The sequence below is a fragment of the Delphinapterus leucas genome, chromosome 11 (genome assembly GCF_059928025.1).
Source record: "Delphinapterus leucas isolate spDelLeu-1000000601 "Yukka" chromosome 11, BTC_Dleu_Yukka2, whole genome shotgun sequence".
NCBI classification, from domain to species: Eukaryota; Metazoa; Chordata; class Mammalia; order Artiodactyla; family Monodontidae; genus Delphinapterus; species Delphinapterus leucas.
The window spans coordinates 72211119-72233780 of record NC_143139.1 but is presented as its reverse complement, the minus strand read 5'-3'; positions in this window follow the sequence as shown (position 1 = coordinate 72233780).

Sequence of the window (22662 nt, the reverse complement as noted above, 5' to 3'; positions counted from 1 at the left end):
TATGTATTATGTATTAGGATTGAATTTTGAATTAAGTCCCTTTGTAAAATTAACTGAATAAGAAAGGGAAGTTTCTGTAAGTTTCTGCTTATTGACATTTTTCCTTCCCTGTGTCTTTAGAGAGCTCCTGTCATGTTACAGCTGCCTTTGTTCTTTTAACGTACTCCACTCTTAAGACTCTGACGTCCAAACCCCATATCAACCTGTATCTTTTTAAATTAGTGTTGCACTCATTTGTAGACCAAAAAAACCTTTCAATAGCATAATTATACCACCGAACTAAAAACAATCTTTGAAAGATCCTTGAAAACTTGTCTTTATTTTAGAATAAGCATTATAAAAATACCATAAAGAATGTTTGATGCTGTAATGGGAGTCATGGTTGTATTCCTGTACTTCTCTTATCAGTACATGTCAAAAAGGACATGATCTTTATCCTTATAATGTAACTTCCTTTCAATAGATAGATGATTTTGTCTCTTAAACTCTCGATAGCTTATTTTTGTACTTTCTGTCTTAACTACTTCTTTAGCATTTTCCCTGTTTGTTAGAAAAATACTTCAGCTTGCAGACGAATATACTAAATGTAGGCATGTTTAATCTCTATTCTCTGAATTCAGTGTCATTATTGAACACGATAATAGTAATGGTTCCAAAGTAGGAAATTAAAGGAAGATATATGAATATGTGTTTATACGGTATCAGTCTTTGCACAACTTTCTTAACCAGCACTGTATCCTAGGAAAACTAGTTTCCAAATAAGTACCACCCAAATCTGGGTGCGGTGTTCAATGCGGTAAGTTCCCTAAGAATCCTCTTAATTAAATCAGAGTTACAAGGACCACATAACTTCGAATTACTTTTTAGATAATTAAATACAGACACTCTCTCCTTACCTATTAAAAGGAATCTTGTCATATCATAAGTTAATATCTATGGAGTACCTGATATATGCTGAACACTTTATGTGGATCATGTAAATATTGCTAACAACCCTCTGTACTGCTGCTGCCATTTTACACAGGGAGAGACTGAAGCTTAGAGAGTTTAAGTAACTTGCTCTTGGTCGCATGGTGAGCTGGAATTTACATCGAGGCTGACCTTCTCAAGAATCCCAAGCTGGTAGCTATTGGTTTTTACTGCAGTACTAGCATCTTGTTAACCTGAGTCAGGGCCCAGTGCCTAAAAAGCTTAAATTTTAAGTGTTCCTTTGTTGTTCTTTTCTGACATCAAATGCGTCAGAGATGATCTTAAAGATTTTTCATAACCTTCCTGGGTTATGAAGAGACTGAGGCAAAGAATCACCGATTAAGATGTATAATCCATGCTTTCCTTATAATCAGACCTCCTCTAACTGAAGAGTGAAAGATAAACTAAGTTGATTTTTTTTTTTTTTTTTTTTTTTTTGGCCGTGCCCCACAGCATGTGAGATCTTAGTTCCCTGACCAGGGATCGAACCCGTGTCCCCTGCGGTGGATGTGCGGAGTCTTAACCACTGGACCTCCAGGGAAATCCCAGAACGGTGTTTTTAATAGCATATTTTGGTTAGAAGTTTTCATTATTCAATACTTTTAAGATAGGTATGTTTATTCAAAGTTTCATGGTGTTTTTTTTTACTTGAGAAAATTAAATTTTATTGACGCCAAGGATACTTAGGCCATATCACCAAAAAAAATTTATGGCAATATCAGTAGTGCCTTTTAAATTAAATGACAAATTGTAAGTGTTCAACAACTTATGGTCCCTTTTTCTTGACATATATGATTAAGAATATATCTTTTTATCAAAATGGAAAATACCATCTGACAGAAGTAACAATTCTGTTGGCTTTATACATTAAATTAAATCACTGTACTTTAAAAAGTAAATATTTTCCTATTTTTCTTTTTTCTTGTGCTAGATCTATATTTATAATATTCAAAAATTGCATAATTCAAAAACTGTAAGTGGATATAACAAAACTGATTTTGAACAGAAAACAATGTTTCTTAAATTTTTTCCAAACATTTCTTAAAAATTCAAATGGCAGTAACTCTTTTCTAATCATAATTCTAAAGTTAGGCTATCTGAAAACCTACTGTTACAATTTCTTGTTAGACACATAGTTAGACTTTGTATGTGAAAAGAGTTATATGTATATGCATGGAGTGCTCTTTACAAAAAGGAAGGAATTTTTATAAGGTTGATGCATTTTGAACGGGTATGTATTAATGTTAATAGCCAGAGTTATTCATTCATTTGACAAACCTGTCAGGTTCAGAAGATACCAAATGAGCAGGAAAAAGTTTCATAGTATTAGTCTAAAAAGTCATCGCTTTATTTCCTAAATAATTTGTAATGAGAATTTATCACACTAAAGAGATAATAACATTTTGCTTGAAATTTGTGAAACTAAAGAATAGGGTGTTTTATATTTCTTGAAGAATTATTTGGTCCTCCAGCTGTATTTCACTTGGTGAAAATTCTTAATGTTTTAATATTTAGCCTAAGGGAGTAACCCTATTGTACATTAGACTTTAATAATTTTTTAAATAAGAAAATTACAGCCATAATTTCACTACTGTTTTAATACCACTTTATATTAATGTTTATGGTTTGTGAATAGCCAGCCTCCCCGTCTGTAAAAATAGGATGCTTGCTGATTTTTATAATCTTTAAGGTAATATTTTATAATTTTTATTATAATTATTTAATTAATATTATTTAATTAATATTAATAAATATTATTTATAATTATTAATATTTTATAATCTTTAAGGTAATAATATTTTTAGGCTCTTTTTCTTGTAAGACCGCTTTTGAAATCATAAGTATTTAGTCTGAGGCATACCTTAGTGAGTAGCTTGAGACAAATGCAAAAATATTTAAAATGTGAACTCAGGGACACCTGTCTTATCCGAGGTTAGAAATTTAAATTTAGGCTGTTTTTGATTTATCTAGGATTCTAAATCTTTTAACCATAAGCCTGCTCTTTCAGTTGGCTTCAAATCCTCCAAGAAGGGTAGTCTGTAGTATCTAAAATCTTTCACTTTCTCACTGTTACAGACTTGGGATGGGAAGTAGGTCTCAACGGCTGAAGGAAGTGTGGTGGTGGAGAGAGTGAATTGTGACAGTGAAGCCACACCACATTTCCTAAGTCCAGGACTCAACTGCTTAAGAACACTACACTAGTGTCTGTCTCCCCTTTCCTGGTCCCCAAAATGTCTGATAACTGCTTTCCTGCCCTTTATCTACACCTCCTGCTTACCATTTATTCATTCACTCAACAGATATTTGGTACCTGTCATGGGAAATTCATACGGTTCTAGACTTGGGAAAACCAAGCAAGGTCCTTCCTGTGCGGGAGTTTAAGTTGTAGTGGGTGGGAGAGACAGACCTATATGAGGTGGTAACGGATGATGCTGTTACATAGTGTGGTCAGGGAACCCTCTCAAGTGAGGTGACATTTGAGCAGAGACCTGAAGGAACTGAAACAGCCAACTTCTTGGCTGTCTGGAAGAGCCTGCCAGTGAGAGTTTCCAGTAGCTGGTGCTTGGCAACTTTGAGGAAGAGCAAGTGTAGCTGGAGTGGAGTGAACCAGTGGGAGAGTGGTAGGATATAGGCTGAGAGATGCAATGGGGGGCTTGCCTATAAGCCTTGGCAAGAACTTTGGCTCTTAGGCTGACTGAGATGGGAAGCCAGTGGAGGTTTTTGAGCAGAGCGGCAAAGAGTCTGACCTTTGAAAGGATCATTGGCTGTTCAACACAGAGTGAGAAGTTGGAAGTTAGAAAACCAGTTAGGAAGCTGTTGCCTTTTTCAGATGCATTCCAGCTTAGCTTTTTCTGCTGCTTTTGTAGCCCCAAAGCTTTCTTCTAGAAGCTTCAAGCTACTAAAGAGTCTTGTGGACCCCTTATTTCTTTATATGTTTTACCTTTATGCTCCATCCAGAGCATGGCATCATTTTTACAGTCAACTCGCAGAACCTAGGTACTTTCCTCATTTGCTTTAGCCTATATGCAGTTTCCCAAATGAATCACAGTACTACGTTTTTACTCGGTGTTGTTCAGCAACATGGTCCCAAATAGAAGATGGTAATTTTTCAGCTGTTCAGTCTCTAAGACTATAAGTGCACCTTCTGTAAACTATCCTTTTTTTTTTTTTTTTTTTTTTGCTTTGTAAAAGCTCTTTACACCTGCTAAGTTTATTTTTTATACCAAGTCTGGCTGTTGGTATACTGATTCTTTCATCATCTCCCGGCTAATTTTCCTGGCTCCATCCTAATGAAGGTACTCCAGTTGGCTGCCTCACTCCTGCTCTGTCATTGACTAAGATGTCTTTGCCTCCTTGACATTTCACACCTTGGTTCCTAATCCTGAGCCACCTCTACTTACTTCCTGTCCTCAGCTTCAGAGTATACTCACAGTCTTGCTGGTGACCACAGTTCACACTCATTTCCTGGTTTTCCTCACTGATGCTCAAACCAACCTTTAATTTGTCCCTTATTCTTTTAAGGGTCATTCCTCATTGTATTTATTCCAAACCTTTTACATTTTTCTCAGGACAAGGATTCAAAATGTGGTTTGTCTGACTAGAACGTACCTTTCCCATTCTACCTTTCACTGTCAACTAAACCTATATTTTTTTCACACATTTTAGCAGACATCTGCCTCACCTTATGTTTCTATTACTGGTTTTTGGTCCAAAGAATATGATTTTACATCTATCTATATTAAACTGTTGCTTTAGTCCATTCATACCACTTCGACTCCTAATTTTATCATCTACTGTATTCTTAACCCTTCTCAACTTAATGCTGCCCAAGACAAGTGATTAGCTTTCCTTCTACTCCTTTATGGAAGCCACTGTTTCACAACAAAACTGAAAGACATAAGACAGATCTGCCAATAACCCTTTGCCTTACTTTTCAAAACCACTACCAGGTTGATATCAATGCCCTTTTAATCCAGTCACTCAACCGATTAGGGATCACCTAATTAAATGTTCTGTCATCCTACACACAGATAGCCATCAGATCCAAAAGTAGATGTCTTGTTGAAATACCGTCAACTACATTTCCTGTTTTGCTACAAATACTTCTTCCTTGGTTTCAAGTACTTTTGTCAGTTTCTTGATTTTCAGTTATTACCCTTGCCTATTCCCTCTTTGCCTTAAGCCCACACACTTAGGTTTCTTAACTGTGTTGTCCACATCCCTGTCCTCTTTTCTTTCCCATCATCAATCTATCCAACACATAACCCAAAATCTTCCTAAATCACCACTTTGCCCACATCATCCCTCCTCTCCTCAAAAAATAGATAGGTAAATACCAGAGTTTAAAAAAGAGCACATGTTAAATGGCTCTTTATTTGATCCTAACAACTCTGGCCTCACATGGTTGTCACCTGCCCTCTTTCCACTGCTCTGACCACATTTTCTGTTCGTGTTCTCTTCCCTTCCCTGTGGATTCCTCCTTGAAGCTCCACGTTCTTGGCCCCTTTTTTACCGTATACCTCTTCATGGTGCATGTACTGCCCCACCTCCCTCCACCCTCAACACCTCAGATATATAAGGGAGAAATAGTGAAGAGTGCTTTTTTAGGGGGAAATCGCCTCTGCAGAAGAAGGTGCTGAGGCTTAAAGATCTCTCGAGGTTTAGGGAAAGGTGATGTGATGTTAGAAGAGGATTTGCCTAGAAGTCAGACCTGGGGTTTGGTCCCAGTTCTACCTTGTGCCAGCTTTTAATACCTTGAGGCTTCATTTTCCTCAACAGAATTGTGACTATTAACGATTCTTCCCCAATTTTGGATGTTCAGATGGGCTTGGAAACGTGAAAGCACTTTAACAATTATAAAGAGCAATGCAAGATGGTACTATTGACTCAGTAGCAACAGAAACAATTCTGTGAAGAGCTATTCCTGCCTCTCCCTATAAATTTGGTTTAAATAGAAATTTTCAGAGTTGTAAAGTGCCCTTAAATCCCAACTGGTTTATAAACACCCAAGGCTTTGTGAAGAGTACCCTGGAGATTCATCTCACTAGAAATAATAGTGTTTGCTTCCATTTCCTTTTTTTCTGTGCTTTCAGTCACTATAAATATTTTTCCTTTTAAAAAGAAGCAGCTTGCTTGCCTCTTGCACATCTGGAGGATCAGATGAATGTGCTAGTAACCCACTCAATTTTTTTTTTTTTTACTATGTTATTTAGCTGAACACCACTGATGGATTGGGACTGTTACCTAGTTTTAATGGCTTTTTGGATCCTAGTCATGACTGTTTCCATAATGGACCGTGGGATAAGTCCATATTTCCCAAACTTTGCTGCACATTGGAATTACCCAGGGAACTTTAAAACATACTGGCTCCAGGCTCCCACCCCCAGGCATTGTGGTAGAGGCTGTGGCCTGGGCTTCAGGATTTTTAAAAACTTCCCAGGTGATTCTATTATGCAGCCAGAGTTTGGGAACTACTGGGTTAAACAGAGGGAAGCATTGAAAACTACAGTGCTGAAACGCAAGAAGATATAATGAAGAGCATAAAAAGTAATAATTTTGTAAATTTGCCCTTCAAGATGTTCAGTAGCAGAAGTCCTGTTTCCTTGGACAACATGCTTTTAAAACATCAGGTTCTCTAGTACTTTAAAAATCAATGTTAAGAGAAAATATACTGTATAGAGGATTATATTTAGGGTTTTTTTTAATTTACTGTGATTAAAAAGTAACCTAAAATACATTTTAGTAAGAAGTTAAAACCTCTTTATCTTATTTGAAAAGCAAATTATGACCAATTTTAAAATAAACTAATTGGTTTTAATGAAAGCAAAATGAAAGGATTTCAAATATCAGGTCATGCTATTTTACTTGGTTTTTAAATTCTAGTCTATATTTACAGATGCAATCTCAAAATCAAGCAATATGCCATTTTAGAATTTTTTCTAGCATATTAACACTTTTTTGCATAGTTAAAAATAACATGTACAGCTTGACAGGCAAATGTCATTTTATGATGAATGTTAAATATTATATTAAAATATTTATAATACATTATTTAAAAGTATACATCTTTAAAATAAGATTTTAAATAAAACCACTTTATCTTGTACCTGGAAAGTATTACTAATTGATTTTTTTCTATTTCTAAGAATGAAAATTAAATTCGTCCAAAAGAATTTGGCTCCAACCATCCATTTAGTTAATCCCTAAAAGACCCCAAAACATTGCCCGACTGGTGGTCTGTCCTATGCTTGACTATTTTCAGCAACAGTTACAGTGCACACACTAACATTTATTGAGCCCCTACTCTGGGTGACTTGCTTTTCTGTTTTACCTCAGTATGTCATACCTCAGTATGTCATTACAACTCTATTCCCCTTTTATAATAATTTAAGACTTGCTTATGGCCACACACCTAGTCAGCATCATGTGGCATTGAATCCAGAACTGTTCAACAACCAAACTCATGACCATTACATCAGATGATAAAGCCTCTTCAGCTCAGTCCAGTCACTCCAAGGGCTAGAATCAGGATCATATCAAACCAGTTCTTCATGGAGTTTTCAGATACCTAAGGCAGCTTGCATGTCCCCCCAAACTCCATCCCCATCTTCTTTTTTCCATGCTCAGCATCTCCAGTTTCTACAACTGTTCTTCATAGTAGGGTGACTGTATGTCCCAGGTTACCAGGGATAGTCTTTGTGTACAAACCTACCATCCCAATGTGATTATGAAGAACTCCTGTCTTTTACTCTCAAGTGTTCTAGACTGAATGATAAAAATTATATGTTTTCAAGTTGCCTCATCATCTTGGTCCCTTTCCTCCAATGTGGTTATATCCTTCTGTGTCCGCAGTCTGGCAGCTCTTATTTTGAAATTGTGGAGTTTGGGATTCTGCTGCTTTGACAAGTGGAAAATTGAGAAAAGATGTGGAGCCACTTTTTGTCGTCTATATAGATGACAAACTCCCAAGTACATCCTGCTGGTAGGGGTAGCTCTCAAAGTTCAGTATGTAAGGCTCAATATATCTAAAGTTTCTAGCTGAGAAGACCGCTGTAATCCATTGTGCAATTCTCTACACTGAGCTGTCTGGGTGAAACCTACCTTTCTTCCACCCAAGAGACCAAGGATATAATTTGGCCTGATCTGTGTTTCAGAGGCAAATGCTTAAATATCTTAAAAATTGTATATATATATATATATATATATATATATATATATATGCTTACCAAAGATACAATTACAAATCAGACATTTCTTTGAGGATAGCATATATAATAAAGTGACTTATGTATAGGCCCTCAATCAATAATTTCAAATGAATGAAGTCAGGTCAGGGTTTTGAAAAAATACTTCCCTGCATGATTTTACTAGCAATTCAAGTGTTTAATAACAAAGGCTTGTTCATGTATATTATACCGCATCTTCATAATAGAATAATAAGCAATCATTAAAAGTGTAAAAAAGAAGTTTAAAAAATCATATACTTTTTATAGCCAGCTTTTTTCATTCTGTATTATATTGTAAATAATTACATGTCAATACTTTAGACTCAGTTCCTCAAAAAAAAATGAGTTGTGGGACTTAGGACATGTTATTTAGTCTCTGTGAGACTTACTTCATCCTGTAAAATTGGGGTAATAGTATATCTACACATCTCTCAGGTTTATTGTGATGATCAAAGGAGATGAAATGTCAGAAAATCCTAGCACAGAGCACAGCCTGTGCTCAGAAAAAAATCTCAGTAAATACTCTCTGGGTTATGATAGTAAGAGCTTTCATTAAAGGGGTATTATGAGCAAATTATTTAATAAGTGCTGATTCCAGTACCATGAGGGAGGCAGAGTAGATCCAATAGTGTAAACTGGTAGCCTGTGAGCTGTATTTGATCCATCAGTGTGTTTCATTTGTCCAGAATGGTAATGGTCCAAAAGGGTTGTTTTTGTTTTTTTAATATTCTTAATTGATTGCCTGCATTAACAATTAGATTTCACTAAAAACATACAAGCTGTTGGCATCTAACAACATTAGACCCTGATTCCCATATGGTAGCAATAGTTTGGTACTTTACCCTCTCTGGTTTGTCACAGTCTCCACCGCTCCCTATAGCTCCACGCCACTGTTATTTATCAGTATTGGTGACCATTTATTACTGTTTCTCTCAGAGTAAAACTAAGAGGAAAGCGAAATATTTTTATTGCTATCAAGTGTGGAATAATATAAGATTGATAATGATTTACTCTCAAGAAAAATTCTTCTCACTCTGGTCTTTTTCACTCATATATGTTACCTGCCTGACCACATAGGTGTTTGTGTGGAACCTGTAGCCTCTCGTAAAATTCTAGAGCTATAACAAACCAGCACTTTGGACCAGATAATCATCTTTTCTTCATTTTATAGGTGAGTTAAGACCCGTGAGAGATTGTGACATGCCCAAGGTTTTAGTTAGAAACAAATTTGAGGCCGAATCACATATAGAAAGTTGTCTCTCTCTATATATAATTTATTAGACTTCTAAAAGTGTTATTATTTTTGTCTTAATTTTTAAATAATGGAAATTAGTGTAAATTAATTCTCTTCAGAGTAAACAAACCCTCCAATACCTCTTCCCTCTACAAAACACATATGTAATTCATGGCTTTTTAAATGCATATTTTTAGCATTTTCTTATAATGTCAAGAAACTTTTTAGTTCAATAAGCTTTAGTTTTGTGGTAATGCTTGTAACGAATTTTAAAAGACCATTTGAAAAGTACTGTATTTTGCATTAATGGTTTTCCTTTTTTTCAAGAATTGGGAACCTGGTTAGAACTTGTCCTTGAAGGCCATGCAACCTTGAAACATGCATGTGGAGGTAGTTTTGTTGTTTCTCCAAAACATTACTTAATACAAATAACAAACAACTGAATTAAATCATTTTATTTTTATGTTCTTTTTCTTCCCCTCTCCAGTTTCTGGAAAGGGAAACAGCCCAAAGGAGTTGGAAAGCAGATGACATGGGTAATTCACAAGTGGCTCTATACTAAATAAGTGAGGCATTATTAGTATGTATAAAAATATAAAGCTCTTTTGAAATTTATAATGCGACTAATTGAGTTAATTTGAGGATAGAACCAAAGAATTATAGCTAGTAGTTCCATTAAGAAAACAGTGTTTTATGCTTTCCCTTTGGGAACTTTACCTTTTATCATTGGACTTGATAGTTTTATACGGGAGATTTTGGATTATATTTGTTATGAAACAATCCCAATTATAAATAGCTTTGGTTTTTATTTCAAAGAGTATTATTATTATTTAATTATAAGAATAATCTATGCTCATTATTAAATAAGGAAGTTATCTAATGACAAGGAAAGCTACCCTTAATCCCATTGCACAGACTTAAAATATGGGTGTGTACATTTAGAAGCTTTTGTTCTGTGAGTTAATACCACAGCTCATGTCTTCAGAACTGTCCACAATGCGAGTTCTGGATATTAAAAAAAAAAAAAAAAGTTTGATGGATTTTAGGAATAGCCTAACGCAATCCTCATTGTTGGTAGGGACAAAGGACACCTAAAACAAACAAACAAACCAACCAACCACGTATATGAAGGTTGAAGTCATGGTCTGTCCATCTTAGTGACCAGGCCAGTGGAGGGGAAGAGAGCAGAGAAGCTTGGCTCACAATGAGGCTTCTCCTGAGAAAGAAAGACACGAAAGGGAGAAGAGCTGTGAGCTGTGTGGTTAGAGGCCCTGGCAACTATGCAGTCAAGGCCGCCTTCCAAGAGACTGTAGGGTGAAACAGCGTTATTACCAGTAGCCTGAGTCACTCTCCTACAGAGCCCTCATAAATTGAGGCGAGGACGTACACAGGGAAGCCATTTCTCCATCAGTCAGAGAGGGAGATTAAGGTAGGCTTATAAGAAGAGGTTCAAATGGCCATAGTCCCAAGGACCAAGTGAGGAAGACCCAAACAGATGATAATGGGTGAGCAGACCAGAGCAAGACAGCCTTTACAGAAATAAGCATTCTTGTTATGCTCATCACTCGATGTGATGCTTTAAATTCTGGTCCAGAAACCACACTGGGTGTCTATCTTATGCAGGGACTGTTCTTCGCAGAAGGGGTACCAAAACGAAAAAGACACAATCCCCAGTATCTGAGACTGATACAGGAACAATTATGATAAAGTGATAAGTGCAATAACGATGCTAAACAGGGCATGTTGGAGGATTAGCTCCAACAAGGATGGAATCCAGGGTTAAAGAATGCTTATCAGAGAAATCCCCAGGGCAAGAAATTGAGAGATGGATGGGGCTCTGCCAGCCGAGGGAGACAGATGGAGACAGGCTAGACAGAGAAAACAGCTGATGCAGAGCAGCAGGGAGACAGAGATGTTTTCGTCATGATCTACGAGCTTATCAGGTAAGCAATAGTTCTGAATCCACTACCCTTTAAGATTAATTGAATGACACATGTTTACAATATAGTACAAATCTCTCTAGAACAGGCTAATGGGAAAGGCTTATCTTGATTAGATTCTTGAAGATGTGGGATTGTATTGCTTTTAAATACATAAAGGCATTCAGATGACAATAACTGTTGGATAATAAGAATTTTGGAAACTAACAATGCATAGCTTATAAATGTGTGCTTCTAACATGTTCTGTCCCAGCATTTAAACCTTTCCCCTTACAATCTTGATTATGCTATGAATTTGCTAAACTCACCTTCTTTTTGCTTCCATCTAAAGCAAAATAAATCCTGAATCTGAATAATAAATATTTACTGTACTATTTTGTGTTTAAAAAAAAAAATAGAAGCTTTTTTTTTGGTTACCAGAAGGACAGTCTACCCTTTAATGAATGGTTTACCTACTAAATATTTTCTTATGGTTGGATTTGGTGACAGAAAGGACAAGAAGGCTTAAAGATAAATATCTTTAAAGTCATACCTTCACTGCCAATTGTATAACTTCATGTCAAGATCTAACATAATTAGAAAAAATAAATTCTCTGTGTTATGCCAACATAACTAATTCCATGACATTTGAATCATCTCAAAGCTAAAATTGTTTCATGATTTCTTTTATCCAGGCCTTTTAAGTATACAGTATACATGTTACTGTGTACTCAGTTTTTTGGAATGTGGAGGCAGCATCTGATTTAATATTTTCTATTTGGCTTGTTTACTTTGTAGTCAAACATTCTTCTAAAACATTTTCATCTCCCCCCCACATTTTCCATCCAAGGCTGTCAGTTCCTATTTAGAAAGGTTAATGGAGATCTGGAGTCTCCAAGCCTCTGATACAGAAGCAGCTCTTGCTGGCCTTTGAATTTGCTGCCAGGCCTGATTCTACATGTAAATATTTGCCTGAGTGGGTTAAATTCTCTTTTTCCACAGGAGTGGGGGAAGTGAGGTTACCATAATAAAACCTATGAGAAAACTAACTTTCGTTTCTGCATACTTCTTTTGGCTAAATTCTTGGTTGTTGTCAAATTTGCGGATGTCTTCATTACTGCTCTTCATTAAACTTTTAGTCTCCTTTGCAACGGCTGAGCCGACCGGGAGATAATACAGCACATTTGCAGGAGCCCAGGCTGTTTTAATTAACTCCCCTTTAATGTCACAGAGGAGGCTGGGTCGAGTGGGCCCTTTGCCATGACCCTTAGCTCTTGAAAAGTGAGCATCTTCTTAGGAGAGCCAGCTTAAAGCAACTTACTTTGGAATGCTGACATGTTTCTGTTTTACCTCTCCAGAAAGCAGACCCTGCTTTGGAATGTGGTGGAAATAACCACAGAAGAAATCGTCTGTGAGCCGAAGAACTTGCCGCTAACGTTGGCTTTCTGCCACAGCCTCCTGACGGGAAGGAAGAAACCTTGTCTGTTTGCAGCACTTCACTTCCTCTTTCCAGCCAGAGGTCACCAGCCCGATTCAGACAGGAGGAAAGGAGCTGACGGAACCAGCCCCTGTGCTCACTGCCTTTGCCTGCACTCTTCACTGGGAGTACAACGTGAGCCACAAGGGTGATTTTAAATTTTCTAGTAGCCACGTTAAAAAAAGTACAAAGAAGCAGATGAAGTGAATTTTAATAGTGTATTTTAACCCAACACATCTAAAATATTATCATTTCAACGGGCAATCACTAGAAACTTTATTAACAAGATATTTTACTTTTTCAAACTGAGTCTTCGGTTGCTTATTTTACACTCAGGGCATATCTCAATTCAGATATTCACTTTCCCTTGGAAAAAGATGTTCGATTATTTAGATTTCATAAAATTAACAGCTGAAATGACAGATTCACAAGTTGTTCCGAGCATACTAAAAATTGTTTTCCGATAACTGAACCAAGTATCAGTTTTTTTTAAATTAATTGAAATTGAAGTATTCCATTTCTCAGGTGCACTAGCCCACATTTCAAGGGCTCGATAGCCACATGTGGCTGGTGACTTCCACACTGACAGCACAGAATTACAACCTTGCTACTGAAAGTGTGGTCCACACACCAGCATTACCTGGGATTGGGAATGGGATTTTATTGGAATCTCGGACCTCAGCCCTGACCTACTGAATCAGAATCTACAGTTAACAAGACTTCCTGGTGATTCATATGTACAGTATAGTTCGGGAAGCACTGATCTATCTAAGACACCAGAAAAACTGGTATTATTGCATCTATTTTATAGATGAGTATACTGAGGCTCAGAGAGGTTGAATAATGTGTCTGAAATCACAGAGCTAATAAGTGTAGGAGCTAAAATTCAAACAACTCAAATCTTGCCCATTTTTAAGCCCACACTCTTTATAATATTTATCACTCAAAGCATGGAACATGTTATTAATGATATGAAAGTTAATTTTAAATGGTACCCAGAGAGCACTTTAGAAAGCACTAAATACAAAGTTTGAAGATTTGACCCTTTCCTGTCCTCTTTTAAGTTTTTTAATAAGGTCAAAGATAAAGTCTCTGATTGGTGCCATTATGTTTTCAGTACCTAACGTTTGCTGTAAGTGGGCCATAGCCTCAGAACTTTCAGTAAAGTATGTAGCTAGATCTTCGTAGCTTTGTCTCCTTTCATTGTATTTATTCTTACTTTTACCGTCTATTTATGACAAATGATGCTGGCTCTCCATTTACAGCAGTGATACATAGAGTAGATGTATTTATGTAAGAGAGTAGTTATAAATGTGAGTGTAGACAGGGCACAGCTATGGCCACATGGGGCAGGAGGCATATGGGAGTGACAAGGTGTGGGAAACACTCAGTGCCAGCAGCAGTTCAAGCCCTAGAGAAGACTGGGAAGCACAAAAATATTGTGTGTTTTTGTTGCAGGTGCCCCATCAAAGCACTTAACAATTGTAGATTCTTTGTGCCTGTGATGGATGTAATTGTATTTGGTTGGTTGGTTGGTTGCCCAGCATTTCCTACCTCCTGGCACAGAAAACAAAAGGTCCTCCTTTTGACCTCCTCAATCCGACAGCAAAGCTGTGGCGCCTCTAATTAGATGCTTCTGTTCCTGGATTTACATAAAGCATGTGCTGTGGAGAAGCAAGGGCAGTGGCTACACTAATGGTCGTGGTGGCAGTGATTTCCACGGCAGGATACATCAGGGGCAGCAGGAATGCCAGACCAGGCTCTGACCTGATTCAGGGGCCCAGGCTCCCTTAGCAACGTTCCATTTTCTATGTGGATTGCTCTCCAGGTTTCCTACGGTATCTGTGGCTTCGGCAGCGTCATTCCAAAACTGCCTCTTCCCTTTATGGTAACCACAGTTGGTTTCTGTCTTTTGCAAATAAAAACCCTGACTGTTAGAATGGGATTATTTGATTGTCTGTCAAACCCACTAGATTACTAGTTCCCAGGAGAGTGGAGTCTGTAACTGCTTGTTCACATGGCATAATGTCCCAGGGCCTGTCCCGGTTTCAAACAAAGTTGGTGCTTAATAGTTATTTGATGAATGAATGAATGAGTGTTAAGCATAGAGGAGATACCAAAAACCAATGTTGAAAAGTCATGCTTTTACTTTCTCAAAACGCAATAAATGTATTCTATGATTTAAGAGAATCTATGAAAGTTACACTTCAAAGATAAATTAGTAATTACATCTGAATCGAAAGAACTCTTTATTTCCAAACTGACACACCCAAGATTCCCTCTCTGATTTTTCCAGTGTTAAGTTTTGTTTTGTAACTATAAACTCTTAGGGGAGCTGAGAGCATAAAGGTAAAAGTTAATTTTTGTGCAATGAATATACAACGCTTTCAAAATGAAAGGAAATAAAGTATTTGAAAAATGACATATTCGGAACCATTGGCAACCCGACATGTCTCAACCATGAAGATCACACGTGTCTGAACTAGAAACATCAATCACAGAATTTTCAGAAATGAGTATGTGGCATGCTAAATTGCAAAGCCGTGTCAAAAGCAGTTTACCAACATTATTGAGCTTCACAACAACCAAGGAGTTACCTATTTTGGGGGCCCTTTTCCAGATGAGGAAACTGAGACACAGCAGAGAAACTAATTTGCCTAAGGTCAAGGAGCTAATGATAACCGCACAGCTAGGGAGTTAGGATTTAAACTCCAGCCTGACTGCAAAGCTTAAGCTTTTAAGCACCATGCTATACTTGTCGCCTGAGAGATTTGTGGCATATATTTGTAATAAAGACCCTTGACTCCATTGTTAATGCTCGACAGCTGGCAGCTTTTAGGTCCTCCTTCTTTTTTGTGCTCCACATCTGGGCAAGCCTATATGGAAGCTGATACCTTCCCTCTCTTTGTGCCAGCAAGGAAGTTCACTTCACTCCAACCCTAGCTACTAATCACACACGCAAAAGCCACTCACCCCTTCCTTCTCTCCAGTCCTTTTGAGCCCACCTTGGGTGACTGCCCTGTTCTCCCCAGAAAGCCTCAGTGTATGAGTAATAAACCTCTTCATAGTGCCTTGGTGTTCATGTGGCATCATCCGTCTCAATATCCGAACAAATTTGGAGGCAAGGGGCTGCTGATCCCGCCCTCCGTGAGACAACCTCGGGACAGTATTCCATGTCCGCATCGTGGCATATGAAGACAGAAGCCTTCAGTGAAGACTGCTCTAAGAAAAAAAGACGCTATGAAACTCATTACTGCATTGGCTGCGCAAAGAGCATTTATTATCTTGTCTAATTTTTGTGAATACTATTGACAAGGAGGGACGTTCCTTCTTTTTTCCCCACTCCAACCTTGTCCGTTTTGCCCTAAGAAATTTTCCAGCTCAGGGAAGTAAGAATTGATTATCTAACTGGTATATTCATAAAACTGAATTTTATTAGTGGCCAGGATAACTCTGTGTAAAAATTAGCACTCAGATCTGACCCTCTTCTGTCTGTTGCCACTAAAACATTCAATTCGGTGACTGAAGACCCTACAATTTACGCTGTCTTCCGTCCCCTGGACGTGTCCTCACTACCCTCCCTCCTCAGCTTAAGTTCCGTAGTGGGTCGCTGTGCTCACTCCTTGCCTACACCCCCATCTCCATCACCATCTCTCCTTTCATCACACCCTGGTTAAATCCGCCTCTCTGCCTGCTCAGCACCTGCCCTTGAAGGTGGTTAGAGAAAACAGAGCCATGGTGACGGACCTCACTGCAAACTTAAGACAGCAGCCCTCAGGTGGCCCCGTAATGCTGCCAGGAATCCATGCGGCATGCCCTCGGCCCTTCTCCACTGTTTCCTCTTTCCCCAGACCTCTAACTCACCCTCCCACATTCTCACTGTCAGCTGATGACCTTGCATCCCGCTTCACTGGGAAACTGAACCAAACAGAAGAGAACCCCATTGAGCCCCAGCACCACATGGACTTGCCAAATGCTGCACCCACACACTCCGACCCTCTGCCTGGCATCAGAGGAATTCTATGTGCTCCTAAGCCCCACGGGCGCCAGTCCCCTCACCTGCGCGAGGACATTGTCTCAGCAGTTTGCCATGTCTCATCAGCCTTTTACTTTTTGCTGCCTATTCCCAGGCATGTAAGCTGACCCCTGAACTCATTTCCCCATACTAGTCACCACACTATTCTTTTACTCCTTTTTACAGCAAAATTTCTCCAAGAGATATCTCTACTATCATCCCCAATTCCTCTCCTCACATCCTCTTTTAACATCACTACACTCAGCCTTTCAGCCCTATGATTCCATGCTGCTCTTGCCGTGAAAATTCAATGTCCTCCATGTTGTTTAATCCCATGTTCAGATCCTGGATCCTCATCTTACTAAACCAAGTGACACCATTTGACAGTTGATGACTCTTTCCTCCAGGACACACTTTCTTCACTTGCTTCCCAGACACCACACACTCTTGGTTTTGATTGTATTTTACTGGTTACTCCCTCTCTTTTGATTGTATTTTACTGGTCTCTTTTAATGGTTTCTTCATCTTAATGTTGGACCACCCCAGGGATCGGTCCTTGATTCTCTACCTTTACTCACTTCTTTGGTGATCTCATTATGACCTGAAATACAAATCTATATGCAGTCATATCCAAATGTGTATTTCCAGCCCAGACTCCTTTCCTGAACTCCAGGTTTGTGTACCCAAGGCTTATTTGACATCTGTACTTGGATGTCTAATAGACATCTGGAAATCAACATTTCCCCAAAAAAGCTCCTGATCTGTCCCCCATCCATAGTCATCTCAATTGATGGCAGCTTCATCCTTACAGTTTCTCAGGCCAAACTTTGAAATCATTTTTGATTTTCCTCTTTCTCTTATGCCCCATCTGAATCCAGCAGGAAGTTCTGTTAGCTTTACCTTGGAAAGGTGTTCAGAACCCAAGCCCTTACACCACCTCCACTGCTATTGCCCTAGTCTGACACCATCACCTCTGTATAGATCACTGCAGTAGCATCCTGACTGCTCTGCCCTTTTCCCCTGAAGTCAATTCTCGATGGAGTAACCATCATGAACGTTTTAAATACAAGCCAGACGATGTTGTCACTCTGAACCCTGCAATGGCTGCTTACTCACGTCCCCACAATGTCCTCCAGGCCCTCTATAATCTGTCCTCTCCATCCTCCCTTTACCTCTCCAGCCTCATCCTCTCTGACTGTCCTCATCACCCCTTGTCCAGAAGCTACCATGGGCCTTTGCTGTTCCTTCAAAACACCAGATGTGGTCTCCTTGTAAGCCTTTGCATTAATTGTTGCCTCTGTCTGGAACACTCCTCCCACAGACAGCCACATGGCTGACTTCCTCACCTCCTCTGAGTCTGTGATACCCTGACCACCTGCAACAGCTTGAATTTTCCAAATACGGCCATAACAATATCTCATCCTGAGACTCTTTTTACAATGTCACCTTTCCACTCTCCCAACTAAGATATGACGTCTGTGTTCCTTCCCCTTTGAACCTGGATGAAACTTTGTGACTCTTTCAGCTAGCAGAGAAATTTTATGTGACTTGAGGCTCGGTCATAAAAGGCAATGCAATACCATTCCCCAGTGAAAGGACCAAGGTTTCTTATAGAAATTCGAGTGTATGGTAGGGAAAATACAAGTGATCCTGGAAACATCTTATAGCACTAGAATGTAAAGAAGTGCTAAAAAACATTAAAGAATGGGAGCATGTCAAAGGGACACAAGAGCCAAACTAAAGGACCCCCCAAGGCCCAAAGCTGGAGCAATGTGGGCAATAAAATAATGTAGTATTGTAGTATTATAACCCAAAGTATAAAATAAATATATGTGAGTTCACACTGATATAAATAAATTAGTGAGGGAGGAGAGACAGACATTCCAAACAGAATTCCAAATGATCCATGTAGATACTACCCCTCCAGGAGATGGAGTTTAGCCTCACTCTCCCTTTTGAGCGTGGGTTAGACTTAGTGACTTGCTTCCTTAAAATCGAATATGGGGGAAAAATAGCAACTCTATTGTGGAAAAACATGGCAAACATGACCTTAACCAGGTGATCAAAATTAATATCACTAGTGATATCACATGGATATCTTGTACCTCCACGTGGGAAAAGCACTCCCTTTGTGGTATTCTTTCCAAAAATCCATCCCCCTCAGTCTAGTTATGAGAAAAACATCAGATGAATCCAACTTGAGGGGCATTCTACAAAGTAACTGACTGGTACCCCTCAAAACTGTCATAGACCCGAGGAAACTAAGGAGACATGAAAATAAATGCAAAGTGGGATCATGGATTAGATCCTGGAACAGAAAAATAAGAGGACATTAATGAAAAAACTAATGAAATCCTAATAAAGAGAGTTTAATGAATAGTTATGAGTGAATGTTAATTTCTTAATTTTGACAAATGTACCATGAGGGAAGATGGTTAACAGCGGAAACTGAACCTGGGTTAGGGATGTACAGAAACTCTGTACTCTGTGTGCAACTTTTGTATAAGTCTAAAATTATTCTGAAATAAATTTTATTTAAAAATAAAGAGGCAGGACTTCCCTGGTGGTGCAGTGGTTAAGAATCCACCTGCCAATGCAGGGGACAAGGGTTTGATCCCTGCTCCGGGAAGATCCCACATGCTCGGAGCAACTAAGCCTGTGCGCCACGACTACTGAGCCTGCACTCTGGAGCCTGCGTGCCGCAACTACTGAGGCCATGTGCTGCAACTACTGAAGCCCGAGAGCCTAGAGCCTGTGCTCCACAACAAGAGAAGCCACCGCAATGAGAAGCCCGCACACTGCATTTAAGAGTAGCCCCCGCTCGGCGCACCTAGAGAAAGCCCACGTGCAGCAACGAAGACCCAACACAGGCAAAAAATAAATAAATAAAATAAATAAATAAATAAAAATTAAAAAAAATAAAAGTAAAGAGGCAATATAGCCTCACCTAGGCCTCTTTTTCCCTTTCTCTCTCTCTATCTCCCTACCCTCACCCCCCTTGCTCTTCATTCCAGATGTCAAGCTGTGAGAACATCCGGTGTACATGGAGGCACCTGGTGCAGACGTTCCAGCTGACAGTCCTAGGGACAGTTTCAAATGCTGGCCAGCATTAAGCACCAGACAGAAGTGTGAGGAAGCCACTGAGAGGATCTCAGCGCCAGCCACCACCTGACTGCACCTGTGTGAGATGCTGTGAATGAGAATGCCTAGGTGAGCTGTGTCTCCCTCAGAACCATGGGAGACAATGGTCATGAGAGACTGTGACTGTTTATGCCAGTAAGTTTGGGGTGCTTTGTTACATAGATGACATCATCCTCCTTCCTGGGTGAGTTATGCCCTGTTCTCTCTCCTCCATGTAGCAGAAGAGGCAAGCAGACTCAGAAAATTGGGGGGGGACCTGATCCTCCTTTACAGGCACACCTACATGTGCATTTCCAGAAGGAGACAGGAGATCTGACTTCTGCTTCAAGCCTTAACCTCATGCCAAAGGTGGTTATTACCAGGCAGCCTTGGCTTGGGAAAATAGTGAGTGGTTGAGCATCTATTAATCAAGCAGAAATATGATTCCCATTCTGCTATTATTCTCTGTGTATACAGGGTCCTGAAGAATGAGCTCCAAGACAGTACGTATTGAGAAGGTAGGATCCCAGCATACCTGAGTGGTTGTATAATACACAAAAAATCCTCACCCTTTACAACGTAGAGGAAAATATCTCCCTGGTGTCTTTTTATTTTTCATAACATCTTTATTGGAGTATAATTGCCTTACAATGTTGTGCTAGTTTCTGCTGTATAACAAAGTGAATCAGCTATATGTATACATATATCCCCTTAGCCCATCCCTCTTGTGTCTCCCTCCCACCCTTCCTATCCCACCCCTCCAGATGGTTACAAAGCAACGAGTTGATCTCCCTGTGCTGTGCAGCAGCTTCCCACGAGCTATCCATTTTACATTTGGTAGTGTATATATGTCCATGCCACTCTCTCACTTTGTCCCAGCTTCCCCTTCCACCTACCCGTGTCCTCAAGTCCATTCTCTATGTCTGTGTCTTTATTCCTGTCTGGCCCCTAGGTTCTTCAGAACCATTTTTTTTTAGATTCCATATATATGTGTTAGCGTATGGTATTTGTTTTTCTCTTTCTGGCTTACTTCACTCTGTATGACAGACTCTAGGTCCATCCACCTCACTACAAATAACTCAATTTTGTTTCTTTTTATGGCTGAGTAATATTCCATTGTATATATGTGCCACATCTTCTTTATCCATTCATCTATTGATGGACACTTAGTTTGCTTCCATGTCCTGGCTATTGTAAATAGAGCTGCAATGAGCATTGTAGTACATGACTCTTTTTGAATTATGGCTTTCTCATGGTATATGCCCAATAGTGGGATTGCTGGGTCATATGGTAGTTCTATTTTTAGGTTTTTAAGGAACCTCTATACTGTTCTACATAGTGGCTATATCAATTTTTATTCCCACCAACAGTGCAAGAGGAATCCCTTTTCTCCACACCCTCTCCAGCATTTACTCTTTGTAGATTTTTTGATGATGGCCATTTTGACCAGTGTGAGATGATACCTCATTGTGGTTTTGATTTGCACTTCTCTAATGATTAGTGATGTTGAGCATCCTTTCATGTGTTTGTTGGCAGTCTGTATATATTCTTTGGAGAAATGTCTATTTAGGTCTTCTGCCCATTTTTGGATTGGACTGTTTTTTTGATATTGAGCTTCATGAGCTGCTTGCCAATTTTGGAGATTAATCCTTGTCAGTTCCTTCGTTTGAAAATATTTTCTCCTATTCTGAGAGTTGTCTTTTCGTCTTATTTATGGTTTCCTTTGCTGTGCAAAAGCTTTTAAGTTTCATTAGGTCCCATTTGTTTATTTTTGTTTTTATTTCCATTTCTAAAGGAGGTGGGTCGAAAAGGATCTTGCAGTGATTTATGTCATAGAGTATTTTGCCTATGTTTTCCTCTAAGAGTTTTATAGTGTCTGGCCTAACATTTAGGTCTTTAATCCATTTTGAGCTTATTTTTGTGGATGGTGTTAGGGAGTGTTCTAATTTCATTCTTTTACATGTAGCTGTCCAGTTTTCCCAGCACCACTTATTGAAGAAGCTGTCTTTTCTCCATTGTATATTCTTGCCTCCTTTATCAAAGATAAGGTGAATGTATGTGTGTGGGTTTATCGCTGGGCTTTCTATCCTCTTCCATTGATCTACATTTCTGTTTTTGTGCCAGTACCATACTGTCTTGATTACTGTAGCTTTGTAGTATCGTATGAAGTCAGGGAGCCTGATTCTTCCAGCTCCATTTTTCTTTCTCAAGATTGCTGTGGCTATTCGGGGTCTTTTGTATTTCCATACAAATTGTGAAACTTTTCCTTCTACTTCTGTGAAAAATGGTAGTTTGATAGGGATTGCACTGAATCTATAGATTGCTTTGGATAGTATAGTCATTTTCACAATGTTGATTCTTCCAATCCAAGAACATGATATATCTCTCCATCTGTTTGTATTGTTTTTAATTTCTTTCCTCAGTGTCTTGTAGTTTTCTGCATACAGGTCTTTTGTCTCCTTAGGTAGGTTTATTCCTAGGTATTTTATTCTTTTTGTTGCAATAGTGAATGGTATTGTTTCCTTAACTTCTCTTTCTGATCTTTTGTTGTTAGTGTATAGGAATGCAAGAGATTTCTGTGCATTAATTTTGTGTCCTGCTACTTTACCAAATTCATTGATTAGCTCTAGTAGTTTTCTGGTAACATCTTTAGGATTCGCTATGTGTAGTATCATGTCATCTGCAAATAGTGACAGCTTTAC